This window comes from Anopheles funestus, chromosome 3RL (genome assembly GCF_943734845.2).
Source record: "Anopheles funestus chromosome 3RL, idAnoFuneDA-416_04, whole genome shotgun sequence".
Classification (NCBI taxonomy): Eukaryota; Metazoa; Arthropoda; class Insecta; order Diptera; family Culicidae; genus Anopheles; species Anopheles funestus.
Window position 1 is genome coordinate 34,424,756 of NC_064599.1, and position 12,185 is coordinate 34,436,940.

Genomic DNA, 12,185 nt, shown 5'->3' on the forward strand with positions numbered 1-12,185 from the left:
GCTGCCGCCAATGTTGTGTTATTACCCAGTGCAAAACGCATAAATATTCGCCAGCCTTGGTGCGGAACAAATGTAGGAGAAGGGAGTGGAACGATGAATGATACGCACCTGTTTCATACGCACACCGACATACGCATTGGGTCAACATTAACCGAAAAGGGGTTGTAGAAAACTACTCGGGGCAGTGGGGTCGCGAGGTGTATTTGGCGGTGGTAAAATATGCCACGGCTAGTTCTGCACTGCAACACACTCCACACACACGCCGTTATGCAAGCAAATGCATACCGGCGCTGCATACCGTGATTGCATTGCATCGGAGATCGCTTTGAAGTAGGTGTATGATAGTGCAAAACAACAACAAAAATGCAACGATTAGTTTCGCGCTAGTTGGGCGGGAAACTAGCCGAGGAATTCGGCCATTCGAGTATAAAGCTTTGGAAGGGAGAGTAGCGCGTGGAAACTTCAATGGAAGGGTTCCAGCGAACACACAAAAAATGGTTGTTACTTGTTACTTTGGATAGTTGTACTAATGTCATATTACAAACACGATAACAAAGTTGTTCTGTTTGTGAGAATGCAAACAGCAAATGCGTCACTGACTTATTTTTTTTTCTAGTAACCACCAGAACAAACACTTCCCTTTCCACTTCCTTCGAGAAAGGTTGGCAGGTTGATGAATGTGCTGAAAGAATGCCGTTCTGTGTGTGTCGCAAGACTTGACACAGATCAACCACACCCAAAAGCCTAAAGCTAATAGAATGATTGCTTCTGTTTCTCGAGAGTATCCACACCTCGCCTCACAGAACACAGTGAGAGGTGTATCGATTAATGGAACTAATTTATTCCGTTTATAGGACAGTGTCTCAAGCAAGTGGGTTTGAAAAGTGAAACAAACCAAAAAAAAAGCCAAAACAAGTCACATCAAACGCGCATCGCGTGTCGTAACAACTTTCACAAAAATGGCACCCGTTCCACACACACACACACACACACTCACACACGAAATATTGTACCGAAGCAATAGAAATAAAAAAACGACAACATCCACTCGATTGTCTACATATTTATGATCGACTTCTAATGAGCTCCAGTTATGGCAACCGTAACGCTGCCCTCTTCGCCTTTTTCCGTATGCCCAGCCTTGTGGTTGGAATACTGTTTACTACGAAGTTTTTGTTTAATATTTATACTTCTTTTTCATATTGATCGAATAGATTGTACCGAAGACGACACACGACGATGCGTTGCGTCACGGTTAGGTTTGAATGTGTTGATTTGAAGTTTGATGTGTGATGGAAAACCGAAAACAAAAACAAACGACTCATTGCCGAACTTCCGTCAGCAATTTCCGGCCAATTTTGAACGATATAAGGAATGGGAGGCTTTTGGTACGTTGAAACTAACAACAAAATAGGTAATGAACGAAATAGGTCAAAGTAATAAATTTGTAAAGAAATAAGAGAATGTTTGAAGAAACCTAATAAAGAAGTAAAACAATATCTTGTTAAAAAATGTATTAAATTTTACTTTAGAAATCTTCTAACAAACCGATACTAAGGTATTTTTTTATTGATGAGACGAGTTGCATATTTCTAGTGATGGTTTGTGGCTTATGTATTTTTTACATTTTATTACACTTGGTTACAAATAAATAAACTACCAAAAACACATCGAATAGTATTGCGAAACGGAAAAAAACTCAAACACAATTCCACTCTTGCAACGCCATTTAATCAGAAGCAGGACATTGTCTTTCATGATCGAACAGATGAGTCAATCGTTATGCAACGAGCCAGCAGCCACTGAATGCCGGTTCCTAACACTGTCGTTAAGTTTCTTTTTTTTTGTTTGCATTATTTTTGCCAAAAAACTAACAAAAAAAAATACGTTACGCGACGTTGGTCGGGTTCGTCGCTTTTGGTAACAGTCATGCAGTCTTTTGAAGCAACAAGCCGAAGCTTGAACGGCTTGATAATTTCCGCTTTTCCACTCAGCTGTGTGCCCCTGTGTCGCGTTGTCAACAGCAAAACTGGCAAAAAAAAACACAAACACGCAGCTTTCGGTACAGCTTTCAATTGCATTTATGGAAGCATAGCGTTAAATCTGCGGACCGGCGATGCTTTTCCACGGGCGTTTTCTTTCGGTGCTGCCGCGGTTCGGGGTTTCGTACTTTCTCCTCGATCGTGTTCGTGCAGGAGAAATTGGTAGTGAGACTTGAAGTGTACTGCACCGTTTGGTTTCGTGGGGGTGAGTGAATGGTGGAAGATGGGTTTGAAGGAGATAGTGGGGGCGTTGGTATTTTTCCCTTTTTCGGCTCTATTTACCCGATCTTCGGAGAGGATGGTTTGGCTGCGAAAACAGGTGGCTAGTCAGTGAGCCGTACACCGAGTCGTCTCCGTATTGTGATGGTACATTAACCATCCCAACGTCTTTGATCTACATTGGTGATGATTAAATTTTAATGCTTCACAAAGGAGCGATCGTTATACAGATGGTTCCGTGCGGAGTTGTACCGTTGCGCTTAATTTCTACCAGTGGAAGATCGTTTTGAATACGATACGAAAAAGCAACCAAAGTAAGAGATTTTTAGGACTGATTTTATACACCAACAGTGTATCTCCTTTACAACCAACCATCATCTTAAGCCGTTGAAAGCTTATACCCTATCTCATGTCACAATCCACACTAATAATCTCCCGCACGGAGAATGGAGTTTCTGTTTGCTCTTACTTTGAACATTCAATTACCCTTATACCTTCGACGCGTGGACAGCACTGTCCTTCGGCGGTGTAGCAATGCTACCTTCAACGAATCAATGCCGTCCTCCGGCACCGAAAGTGGACGATATTGCGTACATCGAAACGGCGTTCTTTAAGATCATCCGCCTCGGAGGGACGATCATGAGAAAGATGATCACACCACGCGGAACGGTGATCTTGTTTGGCTGAGCACAACTGTTTTCCCTCCACTGCAGCTGAGATGCCGTTTAATCGATCGGTCCTTCACTGGCCCTTATACACACGCTCCATAGCAATCCTAACGAAAGCGAGCGAGTGAATGAAAATGAAGCAAAAAAACAAAAAAAAACACATACGCACTCACGCTGTGAAGCACTTGAAGCGTATAATTCACTTTAATGGTTCTTCGGACATTCTCGGTGATCGGTGAATAACGCTCAACAGCTCCCCGTTTTCTGTGTATGTGCGCTAGGTGCCAAAGACGAGACCTTCTCGAAATAAGAGCAATAATTTGCAGCCGGCCCCGTCCACTGCAATGAAGCGTTGTTGAAGCAAGCCTTTGGCCGGGGTGCTCGGAAAACTGGTGACCCTCTACCAGCGTGGTCAGCGCACGGTTAGAGATCTTTTTTGCGCAATCGCAAACTTTACATTCTTCACACGGCCTGATCATCATACCTCTAGGCTTTGCTGATCGTTTCGAACGGGCTGCAGATGCATCGAAAGTGATTAATTTATGGTGTTGTGTGCTAGATGAGTGTGATGTGCCTTAGCAGGGTAAAAAAATGGGGAAAGATTTATGGCTGGAATAGACATTTTAATCAATTAGCAGTCAGAACGAGCTGCAGGTTTATGGTGTGCAGATCCGTATCACAGAATGGTGTCGATTGAATATATTCTAACTGAATCCTGATCCTGTTAGATGGTATGTTAATTTTTTTTCAAACACAGTCCATTAATTCTAATTTATTGAAATATTTTATACATTTTTTGTGGTTTAATAGGTTATTGAAAAAAAAATAATAATAATAATTTACATATATTGAGGCGGCCCGGTGGTGCATGTGAAAAACGGCGCCCGTCCACACGGCAGGGACCGGGTTCAAATCCCATCCGGACCGTCTCCCCGTAGCATGGACTGACTATCCGGCTACGTGGTAAAAAAAAGTCTTGATACGGCCAGGCCGTTCTAACCGAGCAAAAAAAAAAAATTAAATATATTCCCTTTCTTTGGGAGATATAACCCCTCCAAAAAATTTACTGTTCCATTAAACCCATTAAAAAATTCAAATCTCTTTAAAAAAACGCTAAATTATCCCCTTTTTTTAGCTAAATTACCTGAATGTATAACGTCTCTGAACATAAATTTTATTGCACCAATTACAGTGCTTCTGTATTGCGAATCGCATGTTGATCATCATTACTGTAACAAATACCACGATTTGTACTTATAAAATGTCATTCAACTCACTAAATTCCTTTTTTTTCTTTCATATTATAGTTTAGGTTCAATTTATGCTCTGCATGCTCAGTACTATGACTGAACTATTTTTACCAGACGTATTGGCGTCGGTTGCGTGCTGCCCAACACATTGCTCATGCGTATCCATGTCCAGTGGCATCATCGTGGCTTAGTTCGGTATGCGTGAGTAAGGTTAATTCAACCTTTTGTACGTGTTTTTGTCACCGCGGCTGTGGCGTTGTATCAAAAATGAACAATATTAAATTTATAATAGAAAATCCAAATTTGAAAATTAGTTGTAAACATATGAAAAAGCAATTCATATGAATATTGGAAAAATTAATACTATGTAAACTATGTATTATGTATGTAGACTATTTATAATTATTTATAAAAATGCGACATATTAAAAATTTAGTTTCGTAGTTAAATAAAATAAAATTTAATAAATTACTCAAAATTTTATTAAATAAAATGCTTACACTACAATTAACGCACGGTTGCATGTGTCGAAATATCGGTAAGCACACCCAAGTCACGTAAAGTAGACGCTTCCAACGCGTGGGAGCTGAAATGGTCATAATTCAAACACATACCACACCGGCCAAGGCTCGTGCGCGGCTAGGCACGCGTGAAAGCAAACCTATTCTTTTGCACCACGTCAGTACCCGGACTGTGGATATTATCCTTCATCGTCACGTACACGTAAAATGGTAAGTCCCTGCCATCGGTAACTGTGTGGCCAATGCGCGTTTTTTTCGCTTCTCATGCACAATCGAACGCACACAATGTGATTCCCTTCTTGCAGCACTCGATAACATTGACTACAAACGTACCCAATCCCATATGCGTATTCTATTGCGTGCAACCATCGGTTGAACGTTCGGCAGAACGATGAAGAAAAAGAACCGCGTCAAACAGACACATACACATTAGTGCTGCTGCAAAAATGGCAGTTCCGCAACGTCGCGAGTTGCGGCCGTTCGCGGTGTTGATTGTCACGTTTAACGACGTAATTGCAGTGGGTGAGTTGACGACCTGATAACTTCACTGATTGCGGATGCGCGTTTGCAATTTTGTGGTAGAACAGTTTGAACGTCTAGCTCCAATTCCTCGTCTTGCACCCCTTATCAGCTTACCAATGGACGTAACGCAATGTAACGCTTTATAGCTTAAGTGGAAGAATTGCTGCTTTAAAAAAAATATTTATTTTCTTACTATGTTTGCTTTTTCTGTCGTTTTGGACATAGCTTAAAGGTTTTGTGTTCTGTGAAAGTTTCAATAATGGGTTTTAAATTATGCATCCAAAGAATGCTACTGTATGGAGTATGAAGGATAATAAGGAGCAAGGATGATTGTTCTTCTACTATGCTGATTAGAACGTTTAATGAAAATTGGTAACATTCTCATTATTATTTAATGAACTTTAAGCTTATTTTAAAATTTCTGTAGAATATTTCACTTCAGTAAATGGTTACTGAACCAAAGGATGGACATTTTGCTTCCGTGGATAGGGTTTTTACATTTTTAACTGTCGAATTGAAATCGAGGCCAAAAGTCAACTCCAAAAAAAAGTTTTTCATAATTGTTTGCACAATTTTATAAAATTGTGAAAATTCATAACCTGACATATTATGTATTAGTGTACAAAAATGCAGGATCTTTTAATAGGATAATTATAAATAATAATATGTATAGTAATATTTTAATAATACTTTTAATATTAAATAATTTTGAATACTAAATCCAATAACTCACACAGCTACTAATTCATTTGTGTTAAAGTATGCAGAAGTAACAATACGGTCAGGCCGTTCGTCACGAATAAAAAAAAGCAAGCAGAAGAACTTACCATTAGCATAGTGTAAACATTCTTATAAAGTAAAACCATAACCCACGTCATAATTTCCTGTAACAAGTAGAAACAAGGTGTTATACAGAGAGGAAGTAAAACAAAAGTGTCATTACTTCACGGCCAAGCAGCACGTACAATCATCACGCTCCTTCGCGTTCGTCCACCATCAACAGTACCGAGTGGTTGCAAAACAAACCCAGAAGGGGACTTATGCTGATTCTTAACCCCCAGACAAACGCACGAAGCACGAGACAAACACTGCTGACAAGTGCGAAAATGCATTCCACGGTACGATGGTCAACGTTTTGCATTGTGTAAAGCATATGCAGTTCGTTGTCTGTTTACTATCTACGTTCTCTGTCTGTCTCGGAAGCAGTGCGGCAACTGTTGACCTTCGTTACGGCCAGCCCTGAAATAGACGCTTTTGTCACAAGAACGTATGAACCGTTCAGTTCCGATTTGGTGTTTAGCTCCTTTAACCGAATCTGTTATCTGTTTTTACGCGGGCGTTTTAGACTGGTTTAGAGCGGCTAGAAGATGGAAGAACAAAAGCTACACGTGGGCACGATTTATGTGCACATTTCAGATGGAATGGAACGAACACTTCGGAGTTCACATTCTCTCACATCTGTGTAGCGGGGAACTGCCGGATAAGATGCGTGCGTGTCGTGCTAACGCCGTTCCATTCTTCAAACTCTCAACTGCATACTGTTGGGGGAGTAGGAAAGCTACACACACACACACACACCGATTGACCATTGTATTCCGAGTGGCTTACTGAAGTAGAAATAGTTACATGGAAGGACGCAACCCTTCAATACGTTATTGCCATTGGGAGGTTCGTCGTTTGAATGGCGTTGCAGTCACCGGTTGAAACCAGCGGTAGAAAAGTGTCTGTCCATCTAAAATACGCCCTCTTACCCTGCCCTACAGCATATGATACTGTGAAGGAAAATTTATCCAACCCCTCCTTCCCCCCTCACCCCCTGCCAACGGGTTTCATTAGTTTTGGGTGGTGCAATTGTATGCGCTTAGAATTGCGAGGGTCAAACCGAGCTGATGTTTTAATCATGAGATTGTGAGGCAGCATCAAGATCCCAACCCAGGCGAAGATGGTTTCCACCGGCCAGCTCGATTGTACTTAGTGATTTATGAATTCTCCAACTTGGTTGGTGTTGTGGTGGAGTTTTCCACCCCAAGACATCGTGCCGGCGCAAACCAACTGACACGCAACGCACGTCAGGAAGGTCACCAACAAAAAGTAAGACGAAAAGCGTTAGACTGTTAAGCGTTACTCGGTGCGTTAATGGTGGCGCTTGCTTAGAAGTAGGAGGTGGAGGATTTTTTTCGTGTGGCTTCGCTGTTACGATTTCGAGGACACTGAAAAGTTTCGGACGGAATCACCGTGAAGGTGATAAAGATAAGTACGAGCGAGTGAATTAATCGCTTATTTAGCGTTTCAAATGCATCATTTTTTTGTGCTCTTAGTAAGTACAGTGGTTGATGAATTAATCTCTTGAAACAGAAGCCTATAAACTCAACGTTAACGTGGTTGTGGTTGGTTGGAGAACTATTGCAACAAACGATGGGTTTAATTCTATGCCACCCATCCCAGTACAAACTAGCCTATCCGATGGTCATAAACCAGAAAGGCAGCACCACGTAATCACAACACTTCCGTTAGGTAAGAAAACTCACATGCGCTGCGGGTGTAACAAGCGGGGACGGGAATGTTAATTTGAAGCGCGAGCTTAAAGCGATCTAACAGTGATACCTAATCATCATTCGAATGTGCAGAAAACCTGGGAAACCGGGAAACTTCAACGAGGTGATAAATTTTATACTCCGATTAAGTTGTGCCTAATTCCAACGGGACAGGTTGCATTTTTTTGTGGAAATTGTTGAAGGTGTCCATGTGTGAAGCGTGTTTGTGTTGACTGTTTGTGTAAGTGGATGACTTTGTAGGATGATAAATATTTAACAGAAGCAAGAGAAATGAAGGATTATCTAATGGTTGCACATTCTTAGCGTAAGTGGATCTAATTTAATGGTTTTTCATTTTTTATTCCAAGCAGTCGTACAGTATTTGTAACTGGTAAAGTATATTGAAGCTGTTTTATCAAATAAATTAAAGTGTCAGATTTGATAAAGGCTTCAGTTTCGATTGGCACCAAAAGAATTTATGTGTTCCTTTACATCTATTTAGCTAGATCTGTACCTCTTTTAATGTGTTTTTGCCTAAAGAGAAATAACTTCTATCAACGAGCTTTATTTCAAATAATCATCATTTTGAAACTTAAAATTTATTTATTTTTGTCGGTCAATGGTGAAATCAAAACACCGAAGAACCTTTGGATTGATATGAAATGTTCAGAAGCTGTTAATGTCACACTACTCCAATATAGATTTGAGAAAGACGAAATTATCTTTAAGATATTTAAACTCGATATGGGCGATAAGTGGTGGAATCAAGGAACGTTTCACAGTACCCTACGAATTCCTTAGCGCAGTTCCCTATGTTAGTGTCCGTTAAAGTGGTCTGCAGGGTACCATTGATAGAGTAATGGTCTATCAGCCTTCGGGACACATTGTTCCTTGTATATGGCCTGTACTTCAGACACCAACATGGTGTAAGGTACTAACTTCCGGAGTAGGAGAAGCTGATTGGGAGAGAAGAGTTGTAAGAGGCCAACATCTTACAACATTCAAGGATGAATAGCGCAGTGACCTTGTTAGAATGCAAAGAAAACTATAGAATCCTTAGGTATCCCTTGAATGTTGACTTTTGTGTGTCAAACTAAGTTGTCTCATTATTATATATTTTTAATATTACTTATGCGACAATTTATCTTCTTTAATTTCACTTTATATCTTGTTGTAAATTTTGATCCCCTTAAGGAGTAGAGAGTTTCTGGGAAATCAGGTGAACCGATGAACGTCTGAACCACGCACGCATTCTTTCCCAAAATTCCCTGGCAACCTTCCTTTTTATAGCTTGAGCATGAAGGTCATAGTTTAGTACAGTATCCTTTGGTTAACCGCCATTAAAGGATATCTAGCAAAAGCCTCATTATACGATTTTGTAATGACTCATGTTCGTTGTCACAGTCATCGGAAAATGTTCGTGTCAAAGCTATCGAAGAACCAACTGTTTAATAACTGGCGAATGCAAAGCAAGACCTTAGAGGTCATTAAGCCATAACTAGAGAGCGATAATATTAATTTCTAAGCATGTGATTAGCAACTATCACCATCGTTTCTGTTTTATAATAAACAACACTCCAATCTACACATTCATCTTCTCGAACTAGATTAGAAAAGTGGTTTCTTAGTCTCTCTTTGGATCGATACAATATTTAATAGCAGATACTGTTGTGTGAGGTTCGTCGCCTGCGGCACACACGAGTTGACTCGACTGTTCGTTAATTATTAATTCCACCCAAACCAAATCATTTGCCGCCATCATTAACACACGGCACTATTAAATAATTACATACGAGATCCCATTTCGGACCAAATCTAGATCCTTTTTCCAAAATGCACCGAGAGAGGAAAACCCGCGACAGGTCCCTTCGGTGCGCAACCCGAGGGCAAATTTCGATTTCGAGTGTGACCTCGCCGGCCAGATTCCACAAAACATTCCATATGAGGTGAAACCACAAAGTTGGTCCACACACAGTTCAATCACTGTGTGTTTATGTGCACGTGAATGTTTTTTCCAACGTACAAAAACAATCGAAATGTTGTGATCGTGATTGTTGGGCGTGTGCAGGGAGGCGTTCGCGTCTAGTTTGCCCCGTTTCTATCAGCATTAAACTGTTAACACACAGAAATTATCGCACACGAAATCAAACGCGATCTCACGTGTCTAGAATGTGGTGCGCGTTTCCAGTCCACGTGCAACGGAAGGGCGGTGCATCCGGTGCATGGCGGTGGTGTTTTGCAACACACAGACCGCAATGATAAATGGCTTCTTTTGACGTTTTTAGAACACGGTTTTGCGGTTTTCCATTGCATTCGTGTGTAATTAATCTAGTTTAGGAGTTGCAAGCTAGCGGGAAGTGTTCATTAAACGATAAAAAAGGGAATTTCCCGTTTGAATGCGAGAATGGAAATTCATACCTTTAATAAAGCTGCATGAAAGCTTTAGTAAAGCTGCATCGAAAAGACTTTCAATGTTTAACACTCAGGAAGCAAAAGTGTTGTAAAATTTTTTTTTTATCTTCTTCGTGACAATCCATTTGTGTGATTCAACTGAATCGGAATTGTTGTGATCATTCATGTTTGTCTCGAATTATGCTTTTAGAGCACCAATTTTCAAAAATGTATTAAGAATTATTAACAAAAATTTAGTGAAATGGATCATTAATTGGCACGTATAGAAAAATTGTAAACAAATTTATTTCAAAAATTAAATTATTTTTTTTTGTTTTTTTTTAATTAATACGAATTTTGCTTACTTAATTTTTTTAAAAAGCACGACATTAGTTTTGTAATTTACTGTAAACTTTACTGTAATTGTAATTTTTCTACCTACCAGCATCAATACTACGTAGATTTTTAACCACAAACACACAAGTGGTTGTTTTCCTTCCGTTGAAATCAATCAAACACTTTCCACCGAGTTTCTTTGTAGTTTTCCGACTGCGACGATTGTTGTTACGGTTTGAATATGCTGCGGTGTGGTTTTCTACAAAGGGAATTTCACCTTTTTTCTTCGTTGCAATTATCGCTACTGTGCTGCGTCCATTATGGGCAGGTTTGAAACATAATTTTCTTTTAAATCACTTGTTTTTATATTATTTTTTTTTAATAGCACAACATATCACCACGTTATCACTGTTGCCCAACCGATTTCTTATTTCCTTTCTGCACTTTGTTACTTCACCGTTCTCCAGCACGTTAAATCACTAAAGTGAAAACAAAATAAACCCAAAATAAAACTTATTATTTGAACAAACATTTCACATCATCAAACGCACCAGTGTACAATCGAGATGCATAATTCACCACACAATTATCACCGTGTAAGCACAGCTTTTACCATGGTATGGGTGAAGAAAATTTCACTCTGAATAATCATTCCATTTCCCTTCGTGCGAGGGCCGTTTCGCAGATTTGGCTAAGCAAACGGATTTGAGATGCATTGGATGGAAACCACCAGATAAGGGGTTTGTTAATTTTCACTTTCACTGTAAGGGGTTTTTAGACACCGGGCGTCTGCCCGTTTGTTGTCACTTTCTGTACATGTGTGCATCTATGTGGAAATTGAAGTAACTAATAGGCGCACACCAACACTCAACATGCCCTTCATTTTGTTGAAGTATGTTTTTTCTATTCATTCCACTCCATTCATGGCACAAGATTTCACTACTTTTATCTACGTATCACCAAACATCCGTGTTAGGGGTTGCATTTTTTAAAGCAAGATAAACAAATCCTTATACGTCGAAATGTATTCGCAAAACAAAACAAGATACTACTACGCAGCACCGATTGGAACGATGGGTTTGATAATGCTCTAATCCAAAACATCTTAAAAATTCCTCATCCACATCAGGTTGTAGTCGTCATTTTATCAAGAAGGAAGATAAGAAGAAAAAAACACCGACACTTGGCACGATCACCGGTCACAAAAACATGAAGGAATCCACCTAAAACATCATCGCCAAAAAAAACAAACTCTCACTAAAAAGGTGAAGAAAAACGTTTCTTCTTAAGAAACACCATCTTCTCAACCGGAGCGACAAAACTACCGAAAACCAGTTTGGCGCGAGATCTGAAGAAACAGCACCACAAAACGTAACGCTACTAAAAACAAAGCCCCGTGCGCTTGGTTACGCGATCAGCGCCGGAAGAGGCGACCTCAGGCAGTGAGTGTGACGGTAAGGTGTGTTGAGCATCGCATGAAAGATGACCACGGCACGGACATGGCCGCTGATGAGCAGCGGATGGTCACACGCGAAGAAACACACCCTTGTGCTGGTTAAATTGGGTCCGACGATCGAACGATCCATCCATGGCGTAATGTGTCATCTTTTTGGAAGCGTGCTCCTGTACTTTGATGTACCAGGAGTTTTGACAGAATTACGAGACACGAGCATAGTCGCGAAACACTATCAACTAGTCGAAC

The 12,185-nt window shown here is 40.2% G+C and overlaps 2 protein-coding genes across 10 annotated transcripts in view; one reads left to right on the plus strand and one right to left on the minus strand.

The window, feature by feature from the left end:
* Positions 1-12,185, plus strand: part of LOC125771689 (synaptic vesicle membrane protein VAT-1 homolog-like) — a 443,804-nt gene that overhangs the window by 203,792 nt on the left and 227,827 nt on the right. The gene's annotated exons all lie outside the window — the stretch shown is intronic.
* The window catches only part of LOC125771672 (mucin-5AC), a 71,825-nt gene that overhangs the window by 59,198 nt on the left and 442 nt on the right, over positions 1-12,185 (minus strand). For 5 of the 7 annotated variants that reach the window (XM_049442544.1, XM_049442542.1, XM_049442541.1 and 2 more), the window contains exon 2: positions 10,590-10,962. The exons of 1 other annotated variant lie outside the window; for it this stretch is intronic. The gene's annotated coding sequence lies outside the window, so the exon portion shown is untranslated. Of the gene's footprint in view, positions 1-10,589; positions 10,963-11,034; positions 12,184-12,185 lie in introns of those variants that run through there. One more of the 7 variants, XM_049442546.1, reaches the window with a different exon arrangement.